This window comes from Bombina bombina, chromosome 7 (assembly GCF_027579735.1).
Source record: "Bombina bombina isolate aBomBom1 chromosome 7, aBomBom1.pri, whole genome shotgun sequence".
In the NCBI taxonomy this organism is placed as follows: domain Eukaryota; kingdom Metazoa; phylum Chordata; class Amphibia; order Anura; family Bombinatoridae; genus Bombina; species Bombina bombina.
This window is the reverse complement of record NC_069505.1, coordinates 81786905-81803617: the sequence shown is the minus strand read 5'-3', so window position 1 is coordinate 81803617 and position 16713 is coordinate 81786905.

The window sequence follows — 16713 nt, the reverse complement described above, 5'->3', positions numbered from 1 at the left end:
GGGGCTGGGGGAGGTACGGGATATATTGGGTGGAGCAAAGCCTTGGAAAGTAGCTGTGGGTTTGCCTCCTTCTGGTTGTTAGAAAATTAATATCCAAGAGGTTATGGTCTTGTGGCTCGAATTTTCCTCATGCTTTCAAAGAAAAATATATTTGTTCACTAGTGTATTTGTAACATCACAGCATTAAGAGCAACATACGAATCAAGATTAAAAAAAAAAAAGAAAGAGTTACTTGCACCAAAGAACACTCACATATGCCAATTGTATATGATATGCAGTTATTAAACACATTTAAAATGTTATGGTACCTTTGAATGACAAGAAGCAAACACATCGCTCTTAATGAGGCTGCAGTGCTTTTGGGCCCAAGGGTATTTAGATGGATTGTTGAAACACGGCTCACTTCGTGATCCACTGTTACATCCCTGTCTTACTTTCCAGCTGTTCCCAAACTCCATCTCATTTTCCTCTAGCGACCTCCATGGAGAAGTGAAGTCATTACTGGTCTGCCCATCAAAATTACCACAGAGTCCACAAACAATCCGCTGAAGAATAAAAGGAAGTAAAACTAAAGTTATGGAAATTATAATTGCATGATATTTAAAATGGGCATGGAAGTCAAAATTAAATATTCATTATTCAGATAAAGCACACTTTCAAGCAGTGGAAACATGGCCCCTGAAGTTAAAATCACAATAAACAAAAAATAGAAAACCCCTTATGAGTACACTAAAAATAAAAAAACAATGAAATACAATAAAATAGTGTAAAAAAAAATATTTGCACGTAAGGATATAATCCAAAAGGTCACAAAAGTGTTCCAGGGGGTTAATAATCTTATCTGGCCAAGGAGAAATAGCTTACCTATATGATTAAAAGTACGTCAGAGTGATTGGACTAAGTTAGCCGATATGTCATAGAGAGGGCGGCACTGTCCTGAGCACTACTGCAACTGCTGAACGGAGATGGCAAAGTGTAACTTTGTACCAGTGTTTGTTATACCTGATCCTGAGCCTTGTTGTTCTATAGGTAAGCTGACCATATTGCCGCTTTAAAAATGGACACATATGAAAAATACATATGTCAGGGCTGTTTAAAGAAATTCTTTGAATAATGTTCTGTGGTAAGACATATGTATTTCTCATATGTGTCCCTTTTTAAAGCGGCAATATGGTCAGCCTATCTGTAGGTCACTGTACCAGTCTTTTTAATAAATGTAATTTTACAATTATCCAGGATTTTAGTATGCCCCTTACAGCAGAGGGGCTTCATATCTTCTGCTAATACTGAAGTATTTTTCCTTTTCATGCTTATTTATTATGTCTATATACTTCACTATTTTGCTACCTCTCTCTCTTATGGAGGAATTGTTGGCCGGATAAGAAGATTAACCCCCTGGAACACTCTTTGGGACCCTTTGGATTATATCACACCTAACTATCTGAAAGTCTGATGAAATAATCTGGGTTTTGCTGAAGTTACCTACCAGAGTGCATAATGCCTACTATAAAGTTTGGCAGATGAAGAATAATATTCTGTGTTTGGGCTTAGCCCCTTCATGCCAGTGAAGGGTTATCGTTAATGTTACAATGTAAATGCAGTTAATCAACAGGTGAATGCACTGTTGCAGGAAAATATACCTGCTTGCAACATTTATGCTTCAGGCAGCCATATTTTCTTGGAGTGATATTTAAAAAACAAGCAAGAGTACAAACACGCTTGAATTCTTGTTACAAATATTAGCCATCTTGATGATGATGACCCTCACTTTAAACAATGGAGGAAATGGAGCAGTGCAGCAAAAAGTGCTTGTATATGCATAATGCACATACTTTGGTCCAAGTAATGATGATTGGTGGCTAAAATAAAAAATGTGCTGACTCCTAAGCTTTAATTCATCATTTTTCAAATAAAGATATCAAGATAATGATTTTTTTTTTTTTTAATAGGAATAAATTAGAAAGTTGCTTAAAAATTGCATGCTCTAACTGAAACATGAAAATAAAATGTATGCTTACCTGATAAATTAATTTCCTTCTTGGCAGTGAAGGTCCACAAAAACATTCATTACCTATGGGAAATACTTCCCTTGGCCACCAGGAGGAGGCAAAGACACCCAAACAGAACATTGAAATGTCCCTCACACTTCTCCTACTTCTCCAGTTATTCAAGCCAAGGAAAAGTAAAGAGAAAAAATGGGTAAAGAGGTGCTCAGACTGCCTCCACTACACAAAATCAGGGACGGTTTGTGGACCCTCATTGCCAAGAAGAAAATGAATTTATCAGGTAAGCATCAAATTACCTGATAAATTAAGGTAAATGTTATTTTCCTTCTAATGGCAGTAAGGGTCCACAAAAACATGCATTACCTATGAGAAATCATTACCCAAGCTGAGGAGTACACAAATGTTAGGGAAGGAAAGTAGAGAACGTAGTTACAACAACAAGGCACCTCCTCTAAAAAAATTCTACTCAAAAAAATAAATGTCTCCATTGAGACAAACACAAGAAATCCATATCAGATAGAATCATGTAGCAGATCCGGAGTCTGTACAACTGACACTTCATTCAAGAAGGTTCAAGAAAAGGATACCACACAGACTAAAGTGCTGTATTCAAGATAGAAGCCGCAGGACCATATCTGAGAAGTCATGCGATTCGGATTCATTATCTAAGCAGCCTTCTGATCAGTCCCAGGTCTGACAGTAGCTCTTCATCCTGACAGGGACCTATGACACAAGGAAAGCAGTGAAAACTAACACTGGTTGCCTATATGGGGAGGTTAGCATAAGTATGCTGGAAGTAGGCATTGGGAAACTACCCAGTGACATTCAGTAGCTAACATTCACCAAAACTCTACTAAAAGAATTACATGGCTACTAACTCCCCTGCTCTTTCTTGAAGGGAAACTACCCATTTAGAGCAATAAATACAGAATTCAGCAGAGCACGTCTCTCTGGCCATCCTCCTAGTAGACTAGGCAAAGAATAACTGGGGAAGTAGGGGAAGTGTGAGGGATATTTCAATGTTCTGTTTGGGGTGATAATGCTTTAAAGACATACGTCTATTGAGTCCGATGAAGATATACAATTTAAATCAATTAAATCCACTTTTTAAATTTACCTCAAATGAGCGAGAAAGTTGGACCAGCGCTGTAGTTTTTTGATCCCACATGAAAGTCAGTCCATGACTGGTCTTCACCACAATATAAAGACCTACTACATCTATCATGTAGGAGATTTCATTTTCAGCTTCACTATTAGTCTCTATAACTCGTCCTTCAAAAAGCTCAATGGTGGTATTCTGTAAAGACAACATGAAATTACTGACATATTACCCGTTGCTAGAAGAACAAAAACTCAACAATTATAAATGTTTTATCACCTGTAATATTGTCCAAAAAAATGCAAACTGCTATATAGAACATAAAAACATAATTGGAGGAAATATACAAACTAAAGCATAATAGGGTCTGCAATTTATAAAAATAGGTGAATGGTTTAGCTATTCTAAATAAGGGGGGGGGGGGGACAGAAAAATGTCAAGCAAATTCCTATGTAAACAACAAAAACAGAAAACAAGCATATTTTTTGTTGTTGGCATTCCAATTTAGGACTAGATTACAAGTGAAGCGCTAATTTAATGCACGCCTGCCAACGGGCGAATTCGACCATTTGAGGGCACACCATAAATGACCAGCCATTACAAGTGAATGGTTATTGCTACCTCAAGCTCAGGGTAGCTATTAACGCTCAAAAAATTAACCAGAGGTCAGACTTTGGTTAATTTTTTAAATATACCACAATTGCCCCCAAAATACAGTCGGCTAGATTTAGAGTTGGGCGGTAGCCATCAAAACCAGCGTTAGAGGCTCCTAACGCTGGTTTTTACCGCCCTCTGGTATTTGGAGTCAGTCAGGAAAGGGTCTAACGCTCACTTTGCAGCCGCAACTTTTCCATACCGCAGATCCCCCTACGCCATTTGCGTATCCTATCTTTTCAATGGGATCTTTCTAACGCCGGTATTTAGAATCGTGGCTGAAGTGAGCATTAGAAATCTAACGACAAAACTCCAGCTGCAGAAAAAAACCAGGAGTTAAGAGCTTTCTGGGCTAACGCCGGTTTATAAAGCTCTTAACTACTGTGCTCTAAAGTACACTAACACCCATAAACTACCTATGTACCCCTAAACCGAGGTCCCCCCACATCGCCGCCACTCTAATTAAATTTTTTAACCCCTAATCTGCCGTCTGCACGCTGCCAAAAGCTACGTTATACTTATGTACCCCTAATCTGCTGCCCCTAACACCGCCGACCCCTTTATTATATTTATTAACCCCTAATCTGCCCCCCCCCCAACGTTGCCTCCACCTGCCTACACTTATTAACCCCTAATCTGCCGACCGGACCGCGCCGCTATTATAATAAAGTTATTAACCCCTAATCCGCCTCACTCCCGCCTCAATAATCCTATAATTAATAGTATTAACCCCTATTCTGCCCTCCCTAACATCGCCAACACCTAACTTCAAGCATTAACCCCTAATCTGCCGACCGGAGCTCACCGCTACTATAATACATTTTTTAACCCCTAAAGCTAATTCTAACCCTAACCCTAACACCCCCCTAACTTAAATATAATTTAAATCTAACAAAATAAATTAACTATTATTAAATAAATTATTCCTATTTAAAGCTAAATGCTTACCTGTAAAATAAACCCTAATATAGCTACAATATAAATTATAATTATATTGTAGCTATTTTAGGATTTATATTTATTTTACAGGTAACTTTGTAATTATTTTAACCAGGTACAATAGCTATTAAATAGTTAATAACTATGTAATAGTTACCTAGTTAAAATAATTACAAAATTACCTGTAAAATAAATCCTAACCTAAGTTACAATTAAACCTAACACTACACTATCAATAAATAAATTAAATACAATACCTACAATTAAACCTAACACTACACTATCAATAAATTAATTAAATACAATACCTACAAATAAATACATTTAAATAAACTAACTAAAGTACAAAAAATAAAAAAGAACTAAGTTACAAAAAATAAAAAAATATTTACAAACATTAGAAAAATATTACAACAATTTTAAACTAATTACACCTACTCTAAGCCCCCTAATAAAATAACAAAACCCCCCAAAATGAAAAAATGCCCTACCCTATTCTAAATTAAAAAAGTTCAAAGCTCTTTTACCTTACCAGCCCTTAAAAGGACCTTTTGTGGGGCATGCCCCAAAGAATTCAGCTCTTTTGCCTGTAAAAGAAAAATACAACCCCCCCCCCCAACATTACAACCCACCACCCACATACCCCTAATCTAACCCAAACCCCCCTTAAATAAACCTAACACTAAGCCCCTGAAGATCTCCCTACCTTATCTTCACCTCACCGGTTCAGCGATCGGTCCAGAAGAGGGTCCGAAGTCTTGATCCAAGCGGCTGCTGAAGAACTCCATCATCGGGCTGAAGTCGGAAGTCCATCATCGGGATGAAGTCTTCTATCAAGCGGCATCTTCAATCTTCTTTCTTCCGGAGCGGAGCGGAGCCATCTTCTTCCCAGCCGACGCGGATCCATCCTCTTCAACCGACGCCTACTCGCCGAATGACGGTTCCTTTAAATGACGTCATCCAAGATGGCGTCCCTCGAATTCCGATTGGCTGATTGGCTGATTCCATCAGCCAATCGGAATTAAGGTAGGAATATTCTGATTGGCTGATGGAATCAGCCAATCAGCCAATCGGAATTCAAGGGACGCCATCTTGGATGACGTCATTTAAAGGAACCGTCATTCGGCGAGTAGGCATCGGTTGAAGAGGATGGATCCGCGTCGGCTGGGAAGAAGATGGCTCCGCTCCGCTCCGGAAGAAAGAAGATTGAAGATGCCGCTTGGATCAAGACTTCATCCCGATGATGGACTTCTTCAGCGCCCACTTGGATCAAGACTTCAGCCCGATGATGGAGTTCTTCAGCCGCCGCTTGGATCAAGACTTCGGACCCTCTTCTGGACCGATCGCTGAACCCGGTGAGGTGAAGACAAGGTAGGGAGATCTTCAGGGGCTTAGTGTTAGGTTTATTTAAGGGGGGTTTGGGTTAGATTAGGGGTATGTGGGTGGTGGGTTGTAATGTTGGGGGGGGGGGTATTGTATGTTTTTTTTTACAAGCAAAAGAGCTGAATTCTTTGGTGCATGCCCCGCAAAGGGCCCTTTTCAGGGCTGGTAAGGTAAAAGAGCTTTTCTATTTTCCTTTTAGAATAGGGTAGGGCATTTTTTTATTTTGGGGGGCTTTGTTATTTTATTAGGGGGCTTAGAGTAGGTGTAATTAGTTTAAAATTGTTGTAATATTTTTCTAATGTTTGTAAATATTTTTTTATTTTTTGTAACTTAGTTCTTTTTTATTTTTTGTACTTTAGTTTATTTCATTGTATTTATTTGTAGGTATTGTATTTGATTAATTTATTGATAGTGTAGTGTTAGGTTTGATTGTAGATAATTGTAGGTATTTTATTTAATTAATTTATTGATAGTGTAGTGTTAGGTTTAATTGTAACTTAGGTTAGGATTTATTTTACAGGTAATTTTGTAATTATTTTAGCTAGGTAACTATTAAATAGTTATTAACTATTTAATAGCTATTGTACCTGGTTAAAATAATTACAAAGTTGCCTGTAAAATAAATATTAATCCTAAAATAGCTACAATATTATTATAATTTATATTGTAGCTATATTAGGGTTTATTTTACAGGTAAGTATTGAGCTTTAAATAGGAATAATTTATTTAATAAGAGTTAATTTATTTTGTTAGATAAAAATTATATTTAACTTAGGGGGGTGTTAGTGTTAGGGTTAGACTTAGCTTTAGGGGTTAAAATATTTAGTAGAGTAGCGGTGAGCTCCGGTCGGCAGATTAGGGGTTAATACTTGAAGTTAGGTGTCGGCGATGTTAGGGAGAGCAGATTAGGGGTTAATACTATTTATTATAGGGTTATTGAGGCGGGAGTGAGGCGGATTAGGGGTTAATAACTTTATTATAATAGTGGCGCGGTCCGGTCGGCAGATTAGGGGTTAATTATTGTAGGTAGGTGGAGGCGACATTGGGGGCGGCAGATTAGGGGTTAATAAATATAATATAGGGGTCGGCGGTGTTAGGGGCAGCAGATTAGGGGTACATAGCTATAATGTAGCTTGCAGTGGTGTACGGAGCGGCAGATTAGGGGTTAATAATAAAATGCAGGGGTCAGCGATAGCGGGGCAGCAGATTAGGGGTTAATAATTGTAAGGTTAGGGGTGTTTAGACTCGGGGTACATGTTAGGGTGTTAGGTGCAGACTTAGGAAGTGTTTCCGCATAGGAAACAATGGGGCTGCGTTAGGAGCTGAATGCTGCTTTTTTGCAAGCGTTAGGTTTTTTTTTCAGCTCAAACAGCCCCATTGTTTTCTATGGGGGAATCGTGCACAAGCACGTTTTTGAAGCTGGCCGCGTCCGTAAGCACCGCTGGTATCGAGAGTTGCAGTGGTGTTAAATATGCTCTACGCTCCCTTTTTTGGAGCCTAACGCAGCCCTTCTGTGAACTCTAAATACCAGTGGTATTTAAAAGGTGCGGGAGAAAAAAAGCATACGTAGCTAACGCACCCCTTTGGCCGCAGAACTCTAAATCTAGCGGAGTATGTAGTGCTTTGGTTTTTTTTAAATAAAAACTAGAAGCATTTTGTATTTTTTGCACTAAGCAGTTTTTGAGTACTAAAATTGGCGGCAGTGGAACAGAACTGAAAAGTGCATTTACATTGCGGTTTATGGGAACTGTGTGTTACCTGTAAATATATATTTGTATATGTTTATATACATATATATTTATATGTGTATATACATATATATGTATATAATCATATACATATATATTTAAATTTGATGCCCATTGCTGCTCAACTTACCCCTTTCCCTGCACTAGTTCTAATGCGTGTCTCGCGGCATGAGAACTAAGCTCCCATCGTGAGCGCAATGCTTCTGTGCAATGCGAACGCAAGGTCACGTTTGCATTGCACCTCACTTGTAATACCAGCACAATAATGTACGCTGGTATTACTCAGTTGAGAGCAAACATCGCTTTAACAAAAGCTATATGTAGTGCTCAACTTGAAATATAGCCCTTAGTATTTGTATCACAATCATATTGCTATTATTTAGTGATTGCAGACAGTGGGGCCGATTCCATTCCCATTTATCTGTGTTTTTTGCACCCAATCTGCTGAGATATTGGAATATATATGTATATATATATATATAATATATATATAAATAAACATAAAAACATTCATACGTAGGTATATATATATAGACATTATATATATATGTATATATATATATATATATATATATATATATATATATATATATATATATATATATATATATATATATATATATATATATGCATTGGAACCCTTTGCAGTTAAGTAGATGAAAAGATGAAACAGCTTAAATTATGTTTACCCGATAATTTTCTTTTCTGCTGACGGGAAGAGTCCACAGCTGCATTCATTACTTTTGGGAATTCAGAACCTGGCCACCAGGAGGAGGCAAAGACACCCCAGCCTTAAATACTTCCCCCTATTCCCTCATCACCCAGTCATTCCTCCGAGGGAACAAGGCACAGTAGGAGAAATATCAGGATGAAAAAGGTGCCAGAAGAAAGAAAAAATACGGCCACCCCATGTGAACAATGCGGGCAGGGAGCTGTGGACTCTTCCCGTCAGAAGAAAAGAAAATTATCGGGTAAGCATAATTTAAGTTTTTCTTCTTAAACGGGTCCACAGCTGCATTCATTCATTCATTACTTTTGGGAAAACAATACCCAAGCTATAGAGGAAACTGAATGCAAAATAGGCGCGTACAAAAGGCGGCCCCTTCTGAGGGCACCACAGCCTAAAATCCAAAACTCATGACAGAAAAAACTGCTTCACTAGAAGCCAAAGGACAAAAAGGAAAAAGGCAGAGATAACTGGCCAACTGCTAAAACCAGCAAGGCCCTTGCTAGAGACCACTCAGGTTATTTGACTCAACCGAACCAAAAGCCTCTGAGGAGACCAAGTCCCGCAGGCACGCAGCCCGCAAAATTAAACTCACCCCTGATCAAAATAAAGGGGAAACATCTACATTCCCCCAGCGGGGAAGAAGGAGACTCAGCTAAATGAGTCCGAAAGGACCCTCAGAATCCAAAAGGGACTAGGACCAAGAAAGGGAACTCCAAAGTAGTGAACCAGGATGAAACAGGGCACCTATGAAAAGACCCTGCCGACCCAGCAAAGCCCCCTCTACTTAAGCCAAAGGACCAAGAAATGTCCTGAGAACTTAAAAGGAGGAGAGAAAAATCCCTCCCTTACACAGAGCAGTCACTCGTACCCAGAATAGAGCAACCAAAAGACAAACCGACCTCAAGAGCCACTGAAAAAAAAAGCATCAGATATCTGAATATGCTCCTCCAAGCCATAAGCGTCCTGCTACAAATAAGGACTTAACAACCACAGGTCACCGCCCTGACTATGAAAAGCCACAGGACCTTCTTCAGAAGAAGAACTCCGAAACAGTGCAGGACAGGACCTTCCCAAAAAGGGACAGGAAAGGACAGAACCGAACCCAGAAGCCGCGGAGGGATCCACCACAAAACATCTCACTCAAAGAAGGTACACAATAACTATGATACGCGGCTAAGATCAACAGATCAGACAGATCCCTGACTCTCGCTCCGGTAATGGACCAGGCACCAAAGTGACTGATAATGTCCGAAAGACTTAGGGATAAAGAGTACCCCGAAGGAAAAAATCCATCCCTGCACACTGACATCCCGCACACAAGGCAGGAGGGGCAACCCCACCGACAGAGGCATAAAAGGTACCTCCAAGCACAGGCGGATACAGTGGGATGTCAAATTCACCTCAAAAGGGAGGGAAAGAGAAACTAGAACTAACAATATGCTACCACACAATCAAGGTGCAAATAGCTGCAGCTGGTTTCAGATTGTAACCCTTTCGCTCGCTAGACGGCTAAGTTAACCATCAGACTAGAACAGCTGGGCTGAAGCGCTCAAAAGGTCAAATACCGAACGAGAAAACATCCGGTCACTAAGGCTGGCCCAGAAGAAGTCTAGATTTCCCTGCAAAGGAGAGATTACTTAAATAGGAACAGAAGATGTCCCGGACCAGGAAACTGGGCCGTTCAGAACCAGACCTAATGGATCTGGATGCAGACCCCCAAAAATCCAGTCAAAGACAGGACAAACAGCCCCAGCACCCGAAAACTCAGAGCCATCTTAACTATTTAAAAACCCCTGAGGAACCGCTAGGTTACCCCATCCGTAGTAGACTTGCACCATAGGTGAAGCAATAACTGTCAAATCCATGACAAGTTGGACACTGAACTCACATGAAAATGTCCCATACCCAGAGAGCTTAGGACACCCGCAGCGGGATACAACTCCCCACAGAAGGGTGATAGGTAATAGTGAAGCCACACAGCCACTCTGGAAGGCCCTAAGGCCCTAGGGACAATGATAAAAACAGAAAACATTGCTTAGGAATGCTAGCTGTCACCAGAATCACAAAACAGATAACAGGAGCTTCCTGGGTACAACCCACAACCTCCTGCTTCAGAAGTGGGGGAGCCAATCACTATGCCACATCTCCCTTAGAAACTGGATTGATAAGTTAGCAAAAGTCTCCAAGATCCTCAGGATCCATGCAAATTTGGTCACCTGCAAATCATGATTTAGGCGAGGATATATGTCACCAATCGCTGTAAGGAACACCTAAACACAACTGACTCTTGACCCTCAGCTTTGAAGGTAGCAAGGTTAACCAGTAAGCCAACGAGGGGCACCATCTCTGACACGACAACGGCTCAAGGATGGAAGAAGGAACATGAATCCTAACCCCTAGCGGGAGACATCCAAAATGCCTAAGCATTGGCGACAACCATCTGAAAATCTCCCAAAGAATGGGAGCAGATGAGATCCCGGAAGCAGAGTAGCCAAAAGGCTTTAACTTCCAGCAACAGATGACCCAAAAGGACAAAAGGCCCCTCACCTGAAGAGGAAGAGGTAACGTCATTAAGGAAAAACAAATTCCAAAAGGGGAACCTCAAAATAGAAAATGAGGACAATAACCCTGAGAGATCCCTAGTAGGATCTGCCTGCCCATGAGGAACAGGACAGATAGGACTGTCCCTGATGCCCCAAAAGGCAGAACCTGAACCAGCCTGATGTCAGTGAACAAAGGCTTCCTCTACCATGTTCTTTTTTTATTTTATTTTTATTTTAGCCCTGCATGGGTAGAGCCTCAAATAAAATATTGGAAGGTTCACTTCATGAAAACTCATAGCAAAAAACAAAGCATTATTCGAACTGAAGAGACCCCAGAATAATAAACTCCTCATCCAAGTAAGCAACTCACCACCAAGCAAGGTCAGTCAGTTACACCAGCACCAAGTGGATGACATAGACCGTAAGAAACAGAGAAAGCGCCCAATCAGGACAAGACTGCTACATGAGACACTCTAACTGACCCAGGCCACAGAAAATTTGAGACCTCAATAGGAATCGACAAAAAGTATATAAAGACATAACAATGTACTGACACCTTAACATGCGACTTCCACGGAAGCGCCCAAGCGACCACAAAATCGCTAGTATCAGATTCCAGAGAAGAAATATTTAACAAGGGAAAAATCATAACAGACATGAGCTTCTTAAGTACAAAATAAAATACATCCTAACCAAATCAAAGAAAAAGAGGGCAGCACCCACAGGTGAACACCCAAGAAGAATGGGTACACCAACAGGACCAGCTAATCAGAGACCCCATTCTTCCAAAGCTCAGAACTGGAATAAGATATCCAAAAAAGAAAGGAAATTTGGAGACGACAAGGAGATTACTTCATCCCCACATGTCTAACCCAGTTTGCCGTCTGGAACAGAAGACCGAGGATCTCTCACCCTATTAGCACTAGGATCCTCCAGCACAACCAAAACATGCCATAGTAGGAAACGAAGGCGCGCCAGTCTACAACAAAAACCAAGACTTACCTCCACCAGGGCAACTGGCGACCCCGACCAGAGGGTTGGACCCCTGAAGCTTCAGAGGAAACTGCTTTCCCAGATGGCTGATCTGACCCAGCACTCACCACCTCCTGAGACCCAGACAGCTAGCGGACATACTACCTCCATCGCCACACGGTCAGGAATACGGAAATGGTGCACAAAAGTGTGACCACGCCTCGTCACAAGGTGCATCTTGCAGGCCATAGAAAAATGCACCAAGGCCTACAAGGGCTGCACAGCCTGACAAGAAAAGGCCGTTATGCTCCGAACTAGCCACAAGTCCAAGTGACGCAACACATTAGCAGACAGAATCACATCACAAACATGATTAAAGTCCCCCCTTGTTCAATAACCCCCCTTAGGAGATATTAACCCTTGATTCCTTACAAAGAAAAAAGAGTCCCACTGAGACCCTGACTTCTTTGTTTACATTACTTATCACATCATCAAAGTAAAATGAAATGATCTTACCAGAATCAACACCGTGAAACAAGAACACAGCCCTTCAAGTGTGACAGATAGTAGCCTCACTTCTGACATGGACTTGAGAGAAGCTTCTTTTTTCCCTGAGGTTCACCTGCTGAGCATTATCGCCGTGATAACCTTGGACTTTTATCCTTTTTTGTGCACCATCACATTTGTTTTTGTATTTTATATATATATATATATATATATATATATATATATATATATATATATATATATATATATATATACCTATACATATATATAGATATATAATTGTAACAAAATACCATCATATATATGTAGAAATATGTTTTTAAGAATAAATAGAACATATTCTTCTATGTGAAGAACATTGGAATGTGAAATATTCATATTTTCATGTCCGGTTAGCCCACTTGTGAATATGCGATTGGGGTTGTAAGAGTAGGGTGTTTTTCCACATTTTTTTCTCCATTGATTTCTATGGTTTAATACATTAACGCGAGAATACGATATTCACGATACTCAAAGTTCGTCTTTTTTAGGCATGTTGTAATACGAGCGCTACCAGGCGCATGCAAAAAGTTTACTTCTAGCAGAGTTAGCATGCAAGCAAGAGCGTAAAATACAGCTCCATTTGTAATTTGACCCATAATTGGCTAATCTCTCTTCCGTCCTGTAAGGGATAGGGTAATAGAATGTAAAGGTTTTTTTTTTCATATGGGCGCATATTTAAAATTATAATTTTAATATTTATAATTAGATTTTTTAAATTAATTTTAATTAGTTTATGTAGAATTTGATTGATTGAGGTTGTCGTTGTGTAAAAATCTTGAGGCTATGTACCACCTAAGTCATCCCTTCCAATACACAAAATGGGGTTGGAATAAACAATGGAGAGTAAATTAGACTATTTAAAGGGGCCAAGAATGGTTTAGCATTATAAAAGCCTTTTTTAACTATTATTACTACAAAGAGAACTTGATCTTTTATGCTAGCAATAAATAATTTAGAACACTTAAAGGGACACTGAACCAAATTTTTTTATTTCATGATTCAGATAGAGAATGCAATTTTAAGCAACTTTCTAATTTACTCCTATTATCAATTTTTCTTCGTTCTCTTGCTTTCTTTATTTTAAAAAGAAGGCATCTAAGCTTTATTTCTTGGTTTAGTACTCTGGACAGCACTTTTTTTAATTGGTGGATGAATTTATCCACCAATCAGCAAGGACAACCCAGGTTGTTCACCAAAAATGGGCCGGCATCTAAACTTACATTCTTGCATTTCAAATAAAGATACCAAGAGAATAAAGACAATTTGATAATAGGATTAAATTAGAAAGTTGCTTAACAGTTCATGCTCTATCTGAATCACGAAAGAAAAAAAATTGGGTTCAGTGTCCCTTTAACTGTCTTTTCCCTTTGGTGTTCCTCCATAAATTTGTATCTGCAGCTTTTCAGAAATAATGGATCCTGTATTGGGGACCCCCCCCCAGCACCAGCGGTCACAGACATCAAAAAGGGGAGTATCCCTTTTTGTTATTTAATATTTATTATATAATTAAAGGGACAGTCTAGGCCAAAATAAACTTTCATGATTCAGATAGAGCATGTAATTTTAAACAATTTTCCAATTTACTTTTATCACCAATTTTGCTTTGTTCTCTTGGTATTCTTAGTTGAAAGCTTAACCTAGGAGGTTCATATGCTAATTTCTTAGACCTTGAAGCCCACCTCTTTCAGATTGCATTTTAACAGTTTTTCACCACTAGAGCGTGTTAGTTCACATATTTCATATAGATAACACTGTGCTCGTGCACGTGAAGGTATCTGGGAGCAGGAACTGATTGGCTAGACTGCAAGTCTATCAAAAGAACTGAAAAAACATAATTTATGCTTACCTGATAAATTCCTTTCTTCTGTTGTGTGATCAGTCCACGGGTCATCATTACTTCTGGGATATTATCTGCTCCCCTACAGGAAGTGCAAGAGGATTCACCCAGCAGAGTTGCTATATAGCTCCTCCCCTCTACGTCACCTCCAGTCATTCGACCAAAGACCAACGAGAAAGGAGAAGCCAAGGGTGTAGTGGTGACTGAATTATAATTTAAAAAATATGTACCTGCCTTAAAAAACAGGGCGGGCCATGGACTGATCACACAACAGAAGAAAGGAATTTATCAGGTAAGCATAAATTATGTTTTCTTCTGTTATGTGTGATCAGTCCACGGGTCATCATTACTTCTGGGATACCAATACCAAAGCAAAAGTACACGGATGACGGGAGGGATAGGCAGGCTCATTATACAGAAGGAACCACTGCCTGAAGAACCTTTCTCCCAAAAATAGCCTCCGAAGAAGCAAAAGTGTCAAATTTGTAAAATTTGGAAAAAGTATGAAGCGAAGACCAAGTTGCAGCCTTGCAAATCTGTTCAACAGAGGCCTCATTCTTAAAGGCCCAAGTGGAAGCCACAGCTCTAGTGGAGTGAGCTGTAATTCTTTCAGGAGGCTGCTGTCCAGCAGTCTCATAGGCTAAACGTATTATGCTACGAAGCCAAAAAGAGAGAGAGGTAGCAGAAGCTTTTTGACCTCTCCTCTGTCCAGAATAAACGACAAACAGGGAAGAAGTTTGGTGAAAATCTTTAGTTGCCTGCAAGTAGAACTTGAGGGCACGAACTACATCCAGATTGTGTAGAAGACGTTCCTTCTTTGAAGAAGGATTTGGACACAAGGAGGGAACAACAATCTCTTGATTGATATTCCTGTTAGAGACAACCTTAGGTAAGAACCCAGGTTTAGTACGCAGAACTACCTTGTCTGAGTGAAAGATCAGATAAGGAGAATCACAATGTAGGGCTGATAACTCAGAGACTCTTCGAGCCGAGGAAATAGCCATTAAAAATAGAACTTTCCAAGATAACAATCTTATATCAATGGAATGAAGGGGTTCAAACGGAACACCCTGTAAAACGTTAAGAACTAAGTTTAAACTCCATGGCGGAGCAACAGTTTTAAACACAGGCTTGATCCTAGCTAAAGCCTGACAAAAGGCCTGGATGTCTGAATTTTCTGACAGACGCCTGTGTAACAAGATGGACAGAGCTGAGATCTGTCCCTTTAATGAGCTAGCCGATAAACCCTTTTCTAAACCTTCTTGTAGAAAAGACAATATCCTAGGAATCCTAACCTTACTCCAGGAGTAATCTTTGGATTCACACCAGTATAGGTATTTACGCCATATTTTATGGTAAATCTTTCTGGTAACAGGCTTCCTAGCCTGTATCAGGGTATCAATAACCGACTCAGAAAACCCACGTTTTGATAAAATCAAGCGTTCAATTTCCAAGCAGTCAGCTTCAGAGAAGTTAGACTTTGATGTTTGAATGGACCCTGAATCAGAAGGTCCTGTCTTAGAGGTAGAGACCACGGCGGACAGGATGACATGTCCACTAGATCTGCATACCAAGTCCTGCGCGGCCATGCAGGCGCTATTAGAATCACTGATGCTCTCTCCTGTTTGATTTTGGCAATCAATCGAGGAAGCAGCGGAAAGGGTGGAAACACATAAGCCATCCTGAAGTTCCAAGGTGCTGTCAAAGCATCTATCAGAACCGCTCCCGGATCCCTGGATCTGGATCCGTAGCGAGGAAGTTTGGCGTTCTGGCGAGACGCCATGAGATCTATCTCTGGTTTGCCCCAACGTCGAAGTATTTGGGCAAAGACCTCCGGATGAAGTTCCCACTCCCCCGGATGAAGAGTCTGGCGACTCAAGAAATCCGCCTCCCAGTTCTCCACTCCCGGGATGTGGATTGCTGACAGGTGGCAAGAGTGAGACTCTGCCCAGCGAATTATCTTTGATACTTCTATCATTGCTAGGGAGGTTCTTGTCCCTCCCTGATGGTTGATGTAAGCTACAGTCGTGATGTTGTCCGACTGAAACCTGATGAACCCCCGAGTCTTTAACTGGGGCCAAGCTAGAAGGGCATTGAGAACTGCTCTCAATTCCAGAATGTTTATTGGCAGGAGACTTTCCTCCTGACTCCATTGTCCCTGAGCCTTCAGAGAATTCCAGACAGCGCCCCAACCTAGAAGGCTGGCGTCTGTTGTTACAATTGTCCAGTCCGGCCTGCTGAAAGGCATCCCCC